Raw genomic sequence first — 16,701 nt, forward strand, 5'->3', positions numbered from 1 at the left:
GAAGAGAGATTTTAGAATAAATTTGTGTGTGACTAAAACAAAACTCCCACAATATTGTGTGATCTTAAAATAAAATCCATATTAGTTATTATTAGTCAAATCCAACAAACAGTTCTTGGCTTCTGATGTCGAAACACTTCCTTTTCTCATATGCCAACACCTCTGCATTTTCTTTGTTTTAATTATAAGAGGCATCCCTTTGTTCTTCCTGGGATATTTGCCTAGAAGCTGGGGCAAACTATAAATAATAGTCATCATCATCATAAGAAAGAGTATTTACACAGTCTATTTTTAGAGCTGAAGAATAACCCCCAAGCATGCCCAGTATGACCCTGGCAGAACTGCTGTGGTTTCTTGAGGAGAGTCTTGGGCTCTTGAATATTTCACCTGTCTCATTAATGTCACTCATGTAGTGTGATGCGAGGATGGCAGCTGCTTCATCTGATAAAACTGCTTTCCATCTGTTAATGGGAGAGGAAATGGAAGATTTTAGAAAATCTGGTGAATTTTATGTTTTTATACATAAATGCAGTTAATTTTTCTGATTTCTATGGTTCATCTATACCTCGACTTCAGCAAATCTATCTAATGTGAGGTTATTTTTCTAGAAGTAAAAGGAACATGACCTTTTATTATACATGTTTAAGCATTTCAAGGTCTTAAAAGACTCTCAGAGCAGAAGAGGCCTTAGAGATAGTCTAATCCAATTTGTCCATTTGACACATGGACTAATCGAGGCCCAGAAAGGGAAGGTGATTTTTCCAAAGTCATAAGGTAAGTAAGTGGCAGAGCCTGGATTCAAATCATGGTGTGCTGGTAACAGGCTAGTGGTTTTTGTAGTCCTTGAGGCTGGACAACATTCACCCCCACCTTCTTATTTGAGTACTATAGTTTACCATTTGTTGTATACCTAGAATTCTAGTTTTCTAACTGCAAATTGTCAAGTTTTTGCCTCAATTTCTCACAGATTCCATTGGGTTTTGTCTCCAGGGATGAGTACCTATAATGGAAGGCCCAGGCCAATTCTGGGACAAGAATCAGAAACTGTCATTCTAAGGAGGTAGAGTGATCTCATGGGAAGAATTTGTACTCCAAAGACCTGCATTCAAAAAACAGCACTGCTTTGAACTCATTGCATGATATTGGGCAGGTCAGCAAACTTCTCAATGTTTTCTGTTCCCTGCACCTTCCTTGCCAACTTTACAAGAATGTTGAATCACATCAAGTGACAGATGTGAAAATATTGTAAAAAGCTAAACAAAATGTCGTTATTTCATGTAATGGCAGAAGAAGATTTTGCCTTTTTGCCAAAGTGGCATGCATACTAATTTGATGTTAATTTCCTGAAAGTGGTCAGGTTTTCTTTGGTCCTTTTTTTTTTTTTTCCTATCCAATATTATTGATGTTTGAAAAAAATTTATACTTTCACATATTTAGGCTGAGTAGAACTGACCTGGGGGGAAAGGGGAAAAATTAAAGATAACAACAAATGTATCCAAATGTTGGTTTCCTCAGGACAATTGGTTTGACTAAAGTGATAGAAGCTTTAGATAGTTGTCATTTTAGAGAAATATTCTGATTTGCTAAGAAGTTTATATTAATTATTTGAAGTGACATGTTGATTTCAACATATATCCATTTCCTCTTTTTTATTCAAGCACTGATAGTCCAATTCTCTCTAAGGAGTAATGATTGAGAGATGTTTACTCATTCCAAAAACTATATAGACAAAGATTAATGTGATAAACATTAATGGTCTTATCATTCAAAATATTAATATGTTTTTATTTGTGCTTCATTTTTTTTCTATTAAGTAGTAAGTTATTAATGACCAACTAATGGTCAACTAAAACTTCTATTATTCCCTATGTATCCTAGGAACTTACTCTGTCCTTTCTCTGCTTTGCTGGATCATGTGACAAGTTCTGACCAATGGTTTGTGGGCAGACTGCTTCAGATGTTAGTGTGAGATCCTCTAACATCTTGAATTTTGGAGTTGTTACTACTTTAGTGAACTTAACCCATACAACTTACAGTCTCCCCATCCAGTTAAATTACTATCATGAAGTTGCTAGGAATCTTTCCATTCACATTTTCTACATACTTATCACCACTTAATGTATAGTATTATGATGCATGATCTGAAAGCTTACATAAATGTTATAATATTCTGGCTCTTAAGTTTCTTTACTCAATAGTATGGATTTTAAAACCATCCATCACAATGACTATGCAATTCTATAGACAATGTACATGTCCAGATCTAGCAGATATTACAAATTCCTCTTCAAAATGCTTCTACTATTTAATACAGCACCAATGAAACAGTATGCTGACATCGTCATATATTTTTCAATATTTCTATTGTCAAGCTTTTGGGTTTTTTTTTTAATCTTTGTAATTTAATTTATTGCTGTCATTGGTGCTTTCTTGATTACTAAGGAAAGACTGAGCGTGTTTTTGTACGTATATTGTTTTTTTCAGATTTTCTCTTCAGTAAAATATCTGAACATATCCTTTTTGAAATTCTGGAGGAAACTCTAATTAAAGCTATTGATTTGAATTGCCTGTGTTTTTATTTATGTTTTTGTTATTATCTCCAGGATTATTTACTTTTTCTCTTCATTGTACTTCCTGGTCATTAATTTTTCTTACGTGGTTTATGATTTTGGCTATGAGCTAATTCTCAGGATATTTCCTATTGGAAATCCATGTAACTTGTTTTGAGTGACAGTTTCTGCTAGAACTTTATGAGTTTAAGTGTGGTAGGCTGATGTTCATGATAATTTATCTGGGAGGGTCCTGAACTACTCAAGTGGCTTAAACTTGTACCCCTTCTTATGTTCTTATTTCTTATAAATATGTTTATTTCCATCCACTGGCCTAGGTGGATAGGAAGCTTTATTATAGCTGGTTAGGTAGGCAGTGATTTTCTTACCAATGGCAATACCAGTGGCTACAGAATCAATTTAGGCCACTCAGTTTTGGCTGCCCACACACATAGGGCTGTTGGCTGAATTTCCATTTCTGTGTAGCATTAATCTCTAGTCTCAGCTGTTTAGGCTTATAACAGGTTCCAATCCCCCTGTTACGCTTGCTTTTCAGTTTAAACTCTCACCAGGTGGCACCTGTGGCTCAGTGAGTAGGGCGCCGGCCCCATATACCGAGGGTGGTGGGTTCAAACCCAGCCCCCACTGAACTGCAACAAAAAAATAGCCGGGTGTTTTGGCGGACGCCTGTAGTCCCAGCTGCTCAGGAGGCTGAGGCAGGACAATTGCGGAAGCCTAAGAGCTGGAGGTTGCTGTGAATCCTGTGACATCATAGCACTCTACCGAGGGCCAAAGTGAAACCCTGTCTCTACAAAAAAAAAAAAAAAAAACTCTCACCGTTTTTGAAATTCTCTTATTTTTTCTCAATGGAGAATTTCTCTTTCTTGGTTTCAAGTCAGACCATGATTTTACAATTGCTAGCTGATTTGTTTTTCTATTTTTAATCCAGTATTTCTAGGGTATTTTGAGTAAGGGGAGTATCTTCCATACCATCTCAGTCTGCTTTACTTTTCAGAGGACACAAAGACATATATATTCTGAGAGGAACACAAAGCCTTAGCAGAAAAGAGGACTCTGCTGTGGGCAGGGAAGATACTGCAGGTGCATAGGAAACACTTGGATGAAGCTAGCTTCTTTTTGACTCTCAAATTATTCCACATATTTAGCAAAGGGGCAGCCCTGTTGATTACATAACTAACCATTCCACTACATCTTCTTTCTTTTGGTTTCTAAAGCCACTGAAAGCTGTGTCTGACTCTCCAGGATCAGTCCAGCTGATGTCTGCTCTGGGTCAGACATCAATCTGGGTCCATTCCTGGGCTTAATGATTTTAGCTAGACTATGTGATTAAAGTTAAAGATAACTGGTGCTGTAAAAGACCGTTTTTATGTTACAAAATTCATAAACTTGAAAAAAATTATCACTGTAGTTTCATGACTTCAGGGTTTTAACAAAATGTGTCCCTTAATCCACGTTTTAAAAATTTATTTAAAGAAAATTATTCATACCCTGAAGTTACAAAGTGAAGAGAATAACCCTATGTGAATTCATTAGTCTCTAATATGATTGTTCTCCTCATTTTATTACCCAATAAGGGAAGCTTTTTCAAATGATGTAGTTCAGAGGCTGGAGAGAAGGAATGATGATTGGTTTCTCTATGGCTATTCTCAACCATCAGAGAAAAATTCAGACAGTTTGCAATTTTCAAAGTGTAGAGATTACTTTGTTAATTTCTATTCAGTTCATTTTCTATTTGAGGAATTGAAAATTTGAGTGTGGTTACAGAGAAATTACTGGGGAAAGCTTAAATTGGAATATAGCAGCATCACTCTATCTGCAGAATCTTTTTGAAGTTGCTTGTAGTGAATGTAGAAAATGTGAGTAGGAGCTGTAGCCTTTTCACTGTAGTTGCATATTTATCCAAATGATGGCTTTCAGTAAAAATCACTGCTATCGTCAAAGAATTTAGTAAGTGATCATCCATACATAGTCCTCTACAAAGGCTAAAAAATGGTCAGAGATGATGCCTGAATTTGTTGATGTTATTAAAATTGGACAGGGAGTGGACAGTCACATGTCACTCAGAGGACATGCAATACCCAAACAGGTAAGTAATTTACACAAAGATGTGGTGCATTGAAATCCTGTAGGCCAAAGGGATACATTGGAAGAAAACATGGGAATGGGAGTCATAAAGACCTGGCTTTCTGTCCCGGCTCTGATAGCTCTCAGCTAAGGGAACTTGGGATCCTCCAAGCTCCCTGGGCTGCTCTTTCATCATATGATGTCAGACACAGTTAAGAAGGTAGAAAACAGTTACTGATGAAAAAAATTCAAATATGGTTTCTTTACATATGAGGAATAAAAACATGATCCTGCCTCCAAAAAGCTCAGTCTTTTCCGGAAAAATAGCCATAAGTAACATGGCCAAGATTGTGTCAATGACAGACTTCTGGTTACCTTTATTGAACTTCTGCAGGATAGAGTAGCAACAGGAGAAGGTGGGTTATCAGATATGGCTTCCAGAGGCAGGTACTGGGAAAGGTATTTGGAAAAAGGGCCTACATATGAACCACTAGAAAAAGTCATCCAGGTTGGATAAAGGCATGTATAAAAGCCTGGAAGGGGTTGCTGTCAAGTTACAGATTAATCACAGGGCCACAGACTGTGTGGAAGAGAAGGTTCTGGGAATCCATGAGAGCCGTTGTGTGAAGTCCCCTGTGGTCCCAGAGGATGGCAAGGGGACTAGCAGTGGACACTGTGGGGAGGTGGGGCAGAGCTCAGCTAGACCTCAGGGAGACTGTGTGGCGTGGCATGCTCCTTGATTGGGAGGCAGTGTGGCTACTCTAGGCTTGAACTTGCCCAGACTTGCTGTGTTTCTTTTGGATGACTCACTGTGGTCCTCTGGCCCTGTTTCACTCACACATCATGATAGATTTATATTACAGGAACTTTACAAGGCCCTTTTTAGTTTTTTTTTTTTAATCTTCAGGAAGAACTAATTTGAGAGGAATAGTCAGTGTGCCAGGGAGTCTGCTGTCACCAGACACAGGCAGGGATGCTTGGCCACCCTGCAAGGCTATTGAAGGAGATAATTTCTACATCAGGTGGGCTCTGTTTGTTGTTGAGGTTCTCTGGTTCTTAGTGAAAGAGAGAAAGAGAAGGTTGAGAAGAACTGACATGGAAAGGAGTTGGGCCCTCATGAAGACCAAGCTGGTGGTCCCTATGAGGGCTGGAAGAGATCTGTGGCCTCCTGAGCTAGGAGGGATGAGGGAAGGTGCCTTCTGCTGAGGTAGTGATGGGAGAGCAGAGCCAACTGGCTGAGAGCTCACACGGACAGGGAAAGGGAGAGGATGACGGGGCCATTCCGGGAACAGGAGAAAAGACTTGTGTGGGCGAACACAGCACAGGGAAGATGAGCTCTTTTGTCTCTCCAAGCTCACTTGGGCAGGGGACAGAACTTCTGGCTTATGATTTAATTTTGCACATCTTTGCAGAAGCTATTAAAGCTGTCCAGGGCATCACCGCCAGAGCCCATCCAGTCCTGGCACATAGAGGTCAACCTTACAAGGGGACAAGGCTCTTCAAGACAGTCAGGGATCAGGCTCAAAAGTCCCAAAGCAATCACAAAGAGCAGACCCAATCCGAAGGTGGAAGCAGGATATTTTGATGCAGCCGATTTGCTACGTTCCTTAGACCTGGAAGCCTCAAATTGTGCAATTGTGCACCTGGATTCTGATGTCAACCCTGAAACTTTCCCTGGAGGGTCAGGGATGGATAATCCTTGGGAAGAGATGACACTGAAGCTGCTTTTTTCTGCCATTACTTGGTCAGAAAAACAATTTACATTTGATGGTTTTCAAAATAGCTGTTAAAGTGACCACATTCATATTCTTGAGAATCTCAAAAACTGTCTCATAATTGTTATGACAAAGTACTATGGATCCAACAGAGGAATGAGCACAGTTCTATGGGGGAACAAAAAGAGACAAGCTTGGGAGTGGAAGGGTTTAAGCAGAGCACACACAGCACTAGCTCATGCAGACATGTTGTGATAATAATTTAGGAAGAGCTTCGTGGAAACTCACCACTACGCTAGGCAACAGCAGCACCTACAGCAGCATGGGTGCCCTTGCCAGCTGATTCTCATCTGTGCACATAAATGAACCCCCTCCCCACCCCACTGCACACACTATGGGCACAGATGCCTTCTGAAGGAACTTCCACCTGAATATCCCAGCAAAAGGCCAGGCACTCAGCAGCCAACAATCAATGGGGGTTTCATAAGGTTTTTTAATAATGACACTTGCTTTATGACCAGATTTCTTCTCCCTTCCGTGGGCTCCTTTTATTGAGACCCTAGCCTGTGCTGGCCTGAAGCCTGACACCTGGGAACAGAGAAAGCTGAGCAACAAAGCCAGAGGGCACTGAAAGGATGTTCTGGAATTCCCCAAAATGGCCCAGCCAGGCTACTTCCTCAACTCCCAGCAGTGGCTGTTCCACACAAAGGCCATTTTTGTGTCACTTGCAGACAGTCCCTTCTCTTTGTTTCTGCTGTCCAGTTCTTATCTGATCCCTTGTCTCTGCCAGGCGGGTGCTCCAGTTTCTCTTCATCTCCACTTTCAGTTCTCATTCTTTGTGTCCACTGAGGCTCAGCCCGGGACACAGAGAGCCCGTGAGCACAGAACAAAAGGGCAGAGCGCAGACTTCAGAGCGGCATTCAGAGAGGTGGGAGGAGCAGGCCCCTCTTCAAGTAAAAGAGCAATTTTCTAGTTAGGAAGCTGTTACACATTTTCAGAGAGGCTAAATTTGGAAGAAATTATCCCTGGGAAGCAGTTGGGTGGATTAAAGGAATAGATGAGAAATAAAATTTGAAGGTAAGTTGAGACAGATCATGGCGTCAGTTACATGTCAGGGTGACTAATTTCCTGGGGCTGTATCCCAGTTTTCTTTTCCTTCTTAGCATTCTCCTTACTACGGTTTATTAGAAGATTACAGCGGGAGGAAAACACAAAGTCAACTCTCACAACAACTTGGATTTGCAGAGAAAATGTAATTATTTCTTAAAATATGTGTGTAATCAAGTGGCCTTCCCCCAACTCTCTGCCTGTGGGCTAGCCAGAATACAGCAAAACACTCATGCACACACCCAACACAGCCCTATATACACACAAATAAAACAGAACAAAGACTACAGGAATCTAGTTTCAATCTGGTATAAAGCTTGTCTGATCTTGAAATTTAAATTATCTCTTGAAGCATTATCTTTCAATTGGATTAAAAACTGCTTTATCATTTGGGAAGGACCCTTTCTCACTGCCCCAGTCACCTCCCTAAGACCAAGTCTGAGAGTGGGGTGGGGGGGGAAGTTAACCCACAGCCTCTTGGCCTTGGGAGGGAAGAGGCCTCTGGGATTCTCCTGGTCCTCAGAGTTGCACTGGGCTGCACCCTGTGTATCAGAACCATGTCCATCGTCTACCTGGCTGTCAGGAGCCCTGGTGACTGCCGTGTTACAGCTGCTGCTGGTGGACTGTCCTTACTTTGGCTTCAGCAGTGTTCCCACAGGGACAACTGTCACTTCTCTGTGCAAAATTAGCCTCTCTCAACTCTTGTAGGCAGCAGACCTATGCACCTCTGTCTTCATTTCACTCCCCACCCACTCCCTAGCTCCTCCTGGGTTTTGATTTCTTTTTGCCACAGTGGGTCTCTGGATCTGTGGCCATCAACCTCCTGGAACAGGGAGCAGCCTAAGAAAGTCCTTCTGTGTCAGAGTCTCCTTCTTTCTGACCACAGTAAGTCTTAGTGGGGAGAGAGGAGTGTTTTCCTGTGCACTTTGGGGCAAATCTATGAACAAAGTTATCCAAATTTTGTTCTTAATATGCCCTCATGGAAGAAAAATACATTCAGAAAAATTCTCAGAACACAATAGTCTGACTTGGGACTCTGTTGTCAATTCTGTTCTTTTGCTTTCCTTCTGTGAAAAACCTCACTCTGCAACCTGGTGTCTGTCTCTGTCTGTCTCTCTCATCACATAAATCTCTGGAGCCTCATGAAGATCTAAAACAGAGAAAGACCAAAGAATAAGCACATTGGTAATGTTCAAAACCTCCATTTCCCTAGTCCCCTGGGCCTGATACCTTATTTTCTGGGTCTCGAGTCTCACTGTGTCCCTGTAAAGGGCAGGGACATGTTATGTCCGTCTTCATGGACTGAAAAGGTTAGAGCCCCACCAGCAGCATGTAGACAGGGAGTGCAGTCATCCGGCCTGCATGTGGGGACAGCTGAAGGACAAGGCTGGAGGCCAAGAGCCCAGGGCACAGCCTGTGGCAATGATTGAGGCCCCTTGATCTCTCAGAGAGGGTCGGGCTGGCCCAGGGCCGAGGCGGGAGGAGAGGAGATGTTACTGGAGTGGGGAGCGGAGAGGGAACTTCGCAAAGGCACAGTCACTGATCACTATGTGTCAGGCCTTTGAGATGACAGGGAGAAAAGAACGGGAAGGAGGAATCCATGGTTTTGAGTCTGTGTAACTGAGTGGAGAAGGGATAGTCGGAGAGGGAGAAGATTGGGGGAAGGGATGTGTTCTGGATGAGTGTCTGGATGAGTTCTGTTAAGAATGCAGAGGGAAAAAAGCACAGGCCTTTGAGGAGACAACATATAAACAAGGGGGAGTTTAACAGCAATGCAATAAAGAAACAGCATTCTATGATGATTTAACCATCAAATTGGCAATGCGGTTCACAAATTGGCAATTCTGAGAAAGGTGACAGGAGCAATGATCACAACAGCTTTGCATTTCTAAAGCACAAGGCTGGTCCCTCTTTCTGGAACTCCTCCTCTCTTGATCTTGTCCATCCCGACTTGTCTATCTTATAAAATTCCGACTTGGCTCTCATCTCCCCTGAGAATCTCCCCTACCACCTTCTCGGACTTTCAGCTCCCCTGGAGAGAGGAAATGATACCTATTCTGTGGGGTCAGACCCCTGCTGCCCTCACCAATTTCACTGTTGGTGCCCAGTGTTAGACCACAACCTCTTCTGCAAGAGTCACGACTCTGGCCTTCCTCACACTCTCCAGTGCCCAGAGCATCACAGATATGCAGCAAATGCTGTGTCCTTGGTACATGAATGAATGAGTCCAGCCCATAGGAGTTTCCACGTCCCTATGCTCACTTCTTGTTTGTAAGAAGTTGGCTTCTAACCTCTCCCTTTAACCAATGAGGAAGTAGAGAGCCATGGGTCAGTGCATGTGACCTCCTGAAGTTTCATCAGTAATGATACCCTTGAGTTAAAATAACAATCCATCTTTGATGCAGAGCTATAGTATTTTCAAATTACTCTTCTGTTATTGAAAATTGGATGTTTGAATTGTCTATAGTTAATATTCGGGGTAAAGGACTCTGGGTTAAAGGGACAGCCAAGGGACCGCTGTGCCAGGAGCTGTGCAGTCAGGTACCCAGGCACAGCCCAGGGGGCTTTCACTGACTGGTTCACCTCTCATTGTCCCTGATGGTCCAGACTTCAGGCTGACTGAGACTGCCTGATGGTCCAGCCCAGGCACCAGCTTGCCCTTGAGGGGCAGAGTACCACATGCACAGCTAACATATGAACCTAAGTGGAGAGAGCTGTTCAAGGCATCTTAAAATGCATTCAGAGCTCTGCCTTAGCCTGACTTCAGCATGACCTCAGAAAATAAGTGATATTTATTACTTTCAGGCCATTGACGATATGAAATGCAACATGATGCATTTTTTCTTTTCATTCAATTTTTACCCATTCTTCATTACTTATTTATTTACTAACTTGTTTACTAAATAATGATCACTGAGCAACCTCTTTCGTGTCAGACTATTTACTAAGTTCTGGAGAAACACCTCTATCCTCACCAAAACGGTGCCTCAGGGATGTAGAAGAATTTTCTAAAAGTAGAATTCAAGCTGAGACTTTTGAGATAAATGATTACTCACCAGGCAGGCAGAAAGCTAATATTGCAGGATACGAGACTAGGAATTTGAGGCAGAAGGAAATGGAGAGTATGAAGTGTCACAGACATTCACGAAGGGAGGTAATCCTGGAAAGAAGGGTAGGGGCAAGATGGCAGAAGCCACCAGAGAGGAGACACAGTCAGGAGATGCAGGTTCCGACCAGCGGGGGAGGGGAAGGAGCCGGAGGCAAGGCTTCCTTAGCTGAGGTGCTATTGGCATTTAGGGCAAGATGCTTCTTCATCATGTGAACTGACCCATGAACTGCAGAAATTGTAAACTTGAATTGCTGCACATCCCTCAGTTATTGTGACAATTGACAAAGGACATGCATATGTTTACAAATATCCTCTTCTTCCTTCTCTGGAGAAGATGGAGCGTGGTCATAGGCTTAGAATCAGAGGAAGTGTAGGGGGCTAGTTCTTTGAGGAGAAATTACAGCAGAAAGATGGATGCAATCTTTAGAGCCTGAGGGTATTAGAAGGCTGGGGATAATCACCACAGGCTTCCGGGTGGGTATTAACTAGGCAGGTGGTGGTGGAGGGAGGGGGGCACCTGCGGAAGTCAGTTCTGAGCAGAACCAGGTCTCAAGTGAAAGAGGTGGCAGGACCCACGCGGGGTCAGGTCCCAGTTCCCAGTTTGGGGACCTAGGGCTGAGAAAAGAGCTGTCTTATTCTTTGAACTGGAGTATTAGGCATGAATGAGGTAATGCTCCAGGGGTTCAGGAAAAGAGACAGCCTTTGATCTGAACCCTGGCTCCACCATAAATATCTCTGTAGTTTCTACAAAGTCACTTCATCTTTATGAGCCAGAGATTCCTAATTTTAAACACAGGAAATAATATCTACCGAAAGAGGTTGTGGTAAATGTTAGATGAGATACAGAGGGTGCCAAAAAGGCATTAACATTTTAACAAAGGGAAAGTCTATATTAAAATTTTAATGCTCAAGTCATGCTTGACTTCTGTAATTGCAACAGATATAACAAACATTATTGGTGTATATTGAATATTACAACTTTAATACACTCACACACACACACACACATCAGGGACAACTGTTTATTATCTCACAGTTCTAGAATGAGTAGGCATGGCTGGGTTCTCTGCTTAGGGTCTCAAAGACTCAAAATTAAGGGATTACCTGGTTAGGTCCTCATCAGGAAGCCCTGGGAAAAATCTGCAGGGTCCTTCATGTTGTTGGCAGAATCCAGTTTCTTGCAGTTGTATGTCCGAGGCACCTGTTTTCTCACACTATCAGAGCTCAAGGCTCACATGCACCTTTGAACATGGCCCCTCCAACTTCAGAGCAGGAATTCCTCATTAGCCCTTCTTATGCATCTGCTGTTTCTTACTTCACCTTCTGCCTTTACACAGAGGGAATCCTCTGCTGGTAAGAGCTCATGAGACTGGATCAGGCCCACCCTGATAACTTCCTCATCTTAAGGCCAACTGTACCTCACAATATAATAAAATCATGGCAGTAATACATCAACATATTCACAGACTCTGAGTATTAGCACAAGAAATTTTAGGACTGTTGTACCATATCCGTTCTGTTCAGTACATCTGTGCTGTTCTACCGCATCTTCTAACTCTCAATTTTCTATCCAACAACCTCCCTCTCTCTCTCTCTCTCTCTCTTTTTTTTTTTTTGAGAGATAGAGTCTTACTATGTCACCCCGAGTAGAGTGCTGTTGCATCACAGCTCACAGCAACCTCCAACTCTTCTGCTTAAGTGATTCTCTTGCCTCAGCCTCCCAAATAGTTGGGACTACAGGCACCCGCCACAATGCCCGGCTATTTTTTGGTTGCAGTTGTCATTTAGCTGGCTGGTGCTGGGTTCAAACCTGCCAGCTCTGGTGTATGTGGCTGGCACCCTAGTCACTGAGCTATAGGTGCCAACCTGCCCTGTCTTTAGGGGATTGACTAAGCAGGAATATCCATCTTCTGAGAATAGGTAAGTACAATTTTCAGAAGAGAGTAAGAGTTTGGTATAGAATCTTCAAATCACAAGACCCCAAAAGTACTGCTTGAGCTTAATTTAAATAAATAAATATTGACATCCAGACATGTGTTAGTAAAAGCTCTTAGAAGAAATAAATCCTTTAAAGGTAACAGAGAAAGAAAAGAAGCAATTAAAAAAAGATTAGAATATCACCTAACTTCTGTTTGGTGATGTTAGATTCTAAGAACAATGGAACAGGTTTTTTTCAGAGTTAGGAGATAAAAATCATTTCAAAACAATAATCCTGAAAGTGACCCAAACTGCATTCAAATGAGAGGGCAAAGTAAAGATATTCTTAGTAATCAAAGAATCATAAAATTCGCAACTCAAAGAACTTTCCAAAAAACCTGTTTGAGCATATATTCTAGCAAAATAAATACTAAATTCAACAAAGAAGATGATACATTTTTTTGAGAAAAATTGTCTTGCAAAAAAAAAAAAAAACGTATAAAACTATACCAACCACACAAACCACAGCAGCCAATACAACTGTTTGAAGTGATTATTTTTGCATAATTTAAAAATATTGTAATCTCAATCTGAATCTTCATATGGAGGAAGGCTAGGGTTAGAGAGAGGAAGGAAATGAAATTTTTATGAAGGATTTTGTCTTGTTTGATTAAAGATATGAATACTGATTGACTGTGGAGACTTATGTGTACTACAGTTATTCAAGGGTTTTTCACCAGTAAAATTTAAATAGGACATACAAGCATTAAAATACTAGAGGAATAAAAAGAATAAAGAAAACTCAGTCAATTAAAATGAAGACAGGACAGGGAAATAAAAATAAACAGTAAGAATGCTTATTATATAGACACTACAAGTGCAAAATAAATCTTAAAGAAATAGTTAAAATGAACACAAAGAAAAGAGGTCCTGGAATTGGGTGACAGTCCTATACTGTACAAGTGGCACACCACAAACAAAATGAAGCATAAAATGTAAAATTTAAATGGACTTTCTTTTCTATACCAGGTGCATTGTTGTAGTATAAAAGCCAAACTAGCAATATTAATTTTAGGGGAGAGAGAATTTGAAGTGAGAATTTCTCAGCAAGACCTCCTAGAGATAATAATATTAATAAAAACTATAATCCATAGTCATAGAATCCATAGGAATCATAGACTTTAAGACCTCAAACAGTCTGGCTTCAGACTTTATGAAGAAAAAATTGGCAAATTTTAAGGGAAACAGACAAATCCACATTCATAAAGGACAATTTAATATATATTTTTTTCTGAAATCCAAGGATTAGGTAAACAATAAAGGACAGAGAGCAGAGTTTCCAGACCCTTCCCACAGTGGTGTGCCGCAGATGGCTCACTGAAGTGCTGAGATATTGATCATGTGGCCATCAGGTGGCCTGGTGGGACCTGAGGCAGCCACAGCCTAAAACCAATTACCGCAGGCGTCAAGCAGCTTTGTTCATTTTCTGAGCATGCCATACAGATAAATTTCTGTGTGAGCTGGGCTCTGACCTGAACAAATTTTGGAACAACTAAGAATAATTAAATATGATTTGATATATGATACAAAAGCATATGTATGATCGTATATGTACATTTGTATTACGTGTGTTTTCTATGAAGCTTTGCACCAATAAAGAGAAATAACACATTTTCTTTGAAAAACATAAACATTCAAAATGACAGTGTATTATACCTTAAAGAAAATCTTAATAAAACATTTCTAAAAATAATATAAATTTAATTCTCTGGCTGCAATGTAATAAAATCAGAAAATATATTGAAGGGTGGCTGAAAATTTTGCAATTTGTTTTTGCAATTAAAAAAGAAAGTATTAATGCCCAACTTAAGAATTTCTCTTGATACCTTTTGTGTACCTTTCTGTATGTATGTTATACTTCAATAAAAAGGCTACATAAAGGATTTTAAATAAGTTTTGAATTAAGGAGGACATTTAAATGTCTATTTAAAAATAAGTTGCAATTAATGTACCACATTTTAAAAGCTGTAAGCTGTAGGATGTTGGCTTAGTAGTACCCATAGGCAGTCTTACTTTCATAGAAGAGGAAAAAGAAAACATCTGAGAATAAAAGAAGCATAGAATTAACAAAGGTAGGACAAAAATCAAAATAAATCCACGAAAAGAGAAGACTATTTTGATAAAGATTAACACAAGCAACATGGAAATTTAAAAAGTAACAAACTTGAACAATAAAATGAACTGGTGGTGTTTATTTTTCAGGAACAAATTAATGAAATAGAAAATCTATGACAAATTAATCCCCTAAAATGAAAAATAGTAAAAAAAAAAAATGAAAAAGAACAAATATGAGGATTAGAAAAATCATAATTAAAATGATTTAAAATTATAGAGGAATACCTTCATTTTGGGAGCAAAAGCTGAACAACTAGAAAACATGAGTGATTTTTCTATTAACATGTAATTTAGGAAAATCAAATCAATGAAAGGGAGCATACTTGTCTAGTAATATGGGAGAAATGAAAAACAGTACCCAAGATCTAGAAAAGACTCCCATCCAGGTTCAGTTTTTTAAATGAAGTAATTTCTATGTTATATTAACTATTCTAAACCACAGAAAAAGATAAACACATCACAGCCAATTAAATATTATTCTGATACTAAAACCTGGACATGCATGAGCACAGACACAGACTCACAAATCCTGGTCGATTTCCCAAAACTCAGAAGTAGCACATTTATAAAACTGAATTTGGCGGTGAATTAAAAGCATAACGTATTATGGATATCTAAGATTTCTTTTTTTCTATTCTTGCCATATAAAAATGGTTCCTCATCCAGAAGTAAATTAATGAAATCCACTATTAACATACAGAAAGCAAGACCCATGGGGATCATTTTAACAGATGTCATAACACATTCCTGATTGACCACACACGCACACACACACCAGTGTACACACACACAGCCCACCCCCTCAGTAAGCTAATATAAGAAAAATACCCTCACTCTGTGTGAATCTACATAATTGCACAATTCACTTGCTAAAATTCATTAAATCAAAAAAGAGGTATAAATGTTAGAAAACAAAAAATATTTGCAGACTATCAATTAGGTAGATGATAAAATTAGCTTAAGAAGGAAGAGTTTTGTTAGGTGGCTGAACTCAAGACCAACAAAAAAGTTCAATACTTTCCAATATGAGACAGTTACTAATGTAGTAACTGTTACTTGAAAATCATGAGTGAAAATCACACAGGTCCTATTGCTACGAAAATGAATTAAAAATATCTTGGGGAAAATCTTAGCAAAAACATGCATAGCCTATGTGAAGCAAAATATAAAACTACTGAAGAATGTATTAAGAACAGCTGAATAGAAAAGACCTAATATTATAAAAACATAATTTCACTACAAATCAACTTATAAATTAATGCAACACTTCTTGGAATATTTTAGTAGGTTTTTCTTTTTAGGTTACTGGCAAGCTAATTCAAATGTTCACGTGGAATTGAAAATAAATGTAATTAGTACTATTAACGAAGCAGAACATACTAAAAACCCAAATCCTTTTAAATGTCTTACAGATGTAGTTTTCCTCTGCCCTTGGATGAAAACTACAGCAGACACATTTTTCTCCTTACTCTTAGATCTAACAGTCCTATGGCCAATTTAAATTGCAAACAATCTCAATCCAAAAATTGGAATTTTGAAGTCCAAGATATTAAGTGAAACTCCAAATGTCAATTAGGATTAAATCTTTTCCCCTCCCCCAGCTCAAATATGTTCCAGGCGATGAGAAGGCTTCACAGCCATTATTTTTATTTCTCCACCTGACACTATCCCTCCTTCCTCTGCCCTCCTCCACCTCTACCCAGCATTGTTTCCTAACCCATCAAGTTCAGAGGTTGGAGGTGAGTGAGGAGGTAAAGTTCTTACTCAAACCAGTCACTTGGCAGGCTGAGTTCACACTCTGCATCTCTGACACTTTTGCTGTTCAATCCCTTGCATCATACCTTTTTGGAGATCCTTATCCCCTAAGAACCTCTCATCCGTGGTTCCCAAGTAGATGACATTTAGAGATATTCTTCTAACTCCACTTTGAAAATATGTTTTGCTTTATTTAGGCATAGATATTAATTTTATCAAATGCCTGCTTGCTCTCTGTAAAGATTACCATGCAGTTTTTTCTTTGTCTTGTTGATTTAGTAAATAGCTT

The sequence above is a fragment of the Nycticebus coucang genome, chromosome 4 (assembly GCF_027406575.1).
Source record: "Nycticebus coucang isolate mNycCou1 chromosome 4, mNycCou1.pri, whole genome shotgun sequence".
Lineage (NCBI taxonomy): Eukaryota > Metazoa > Chordata > Mammalia > Primates > Lorisidae > Nycticebus > Nycticebus coucang.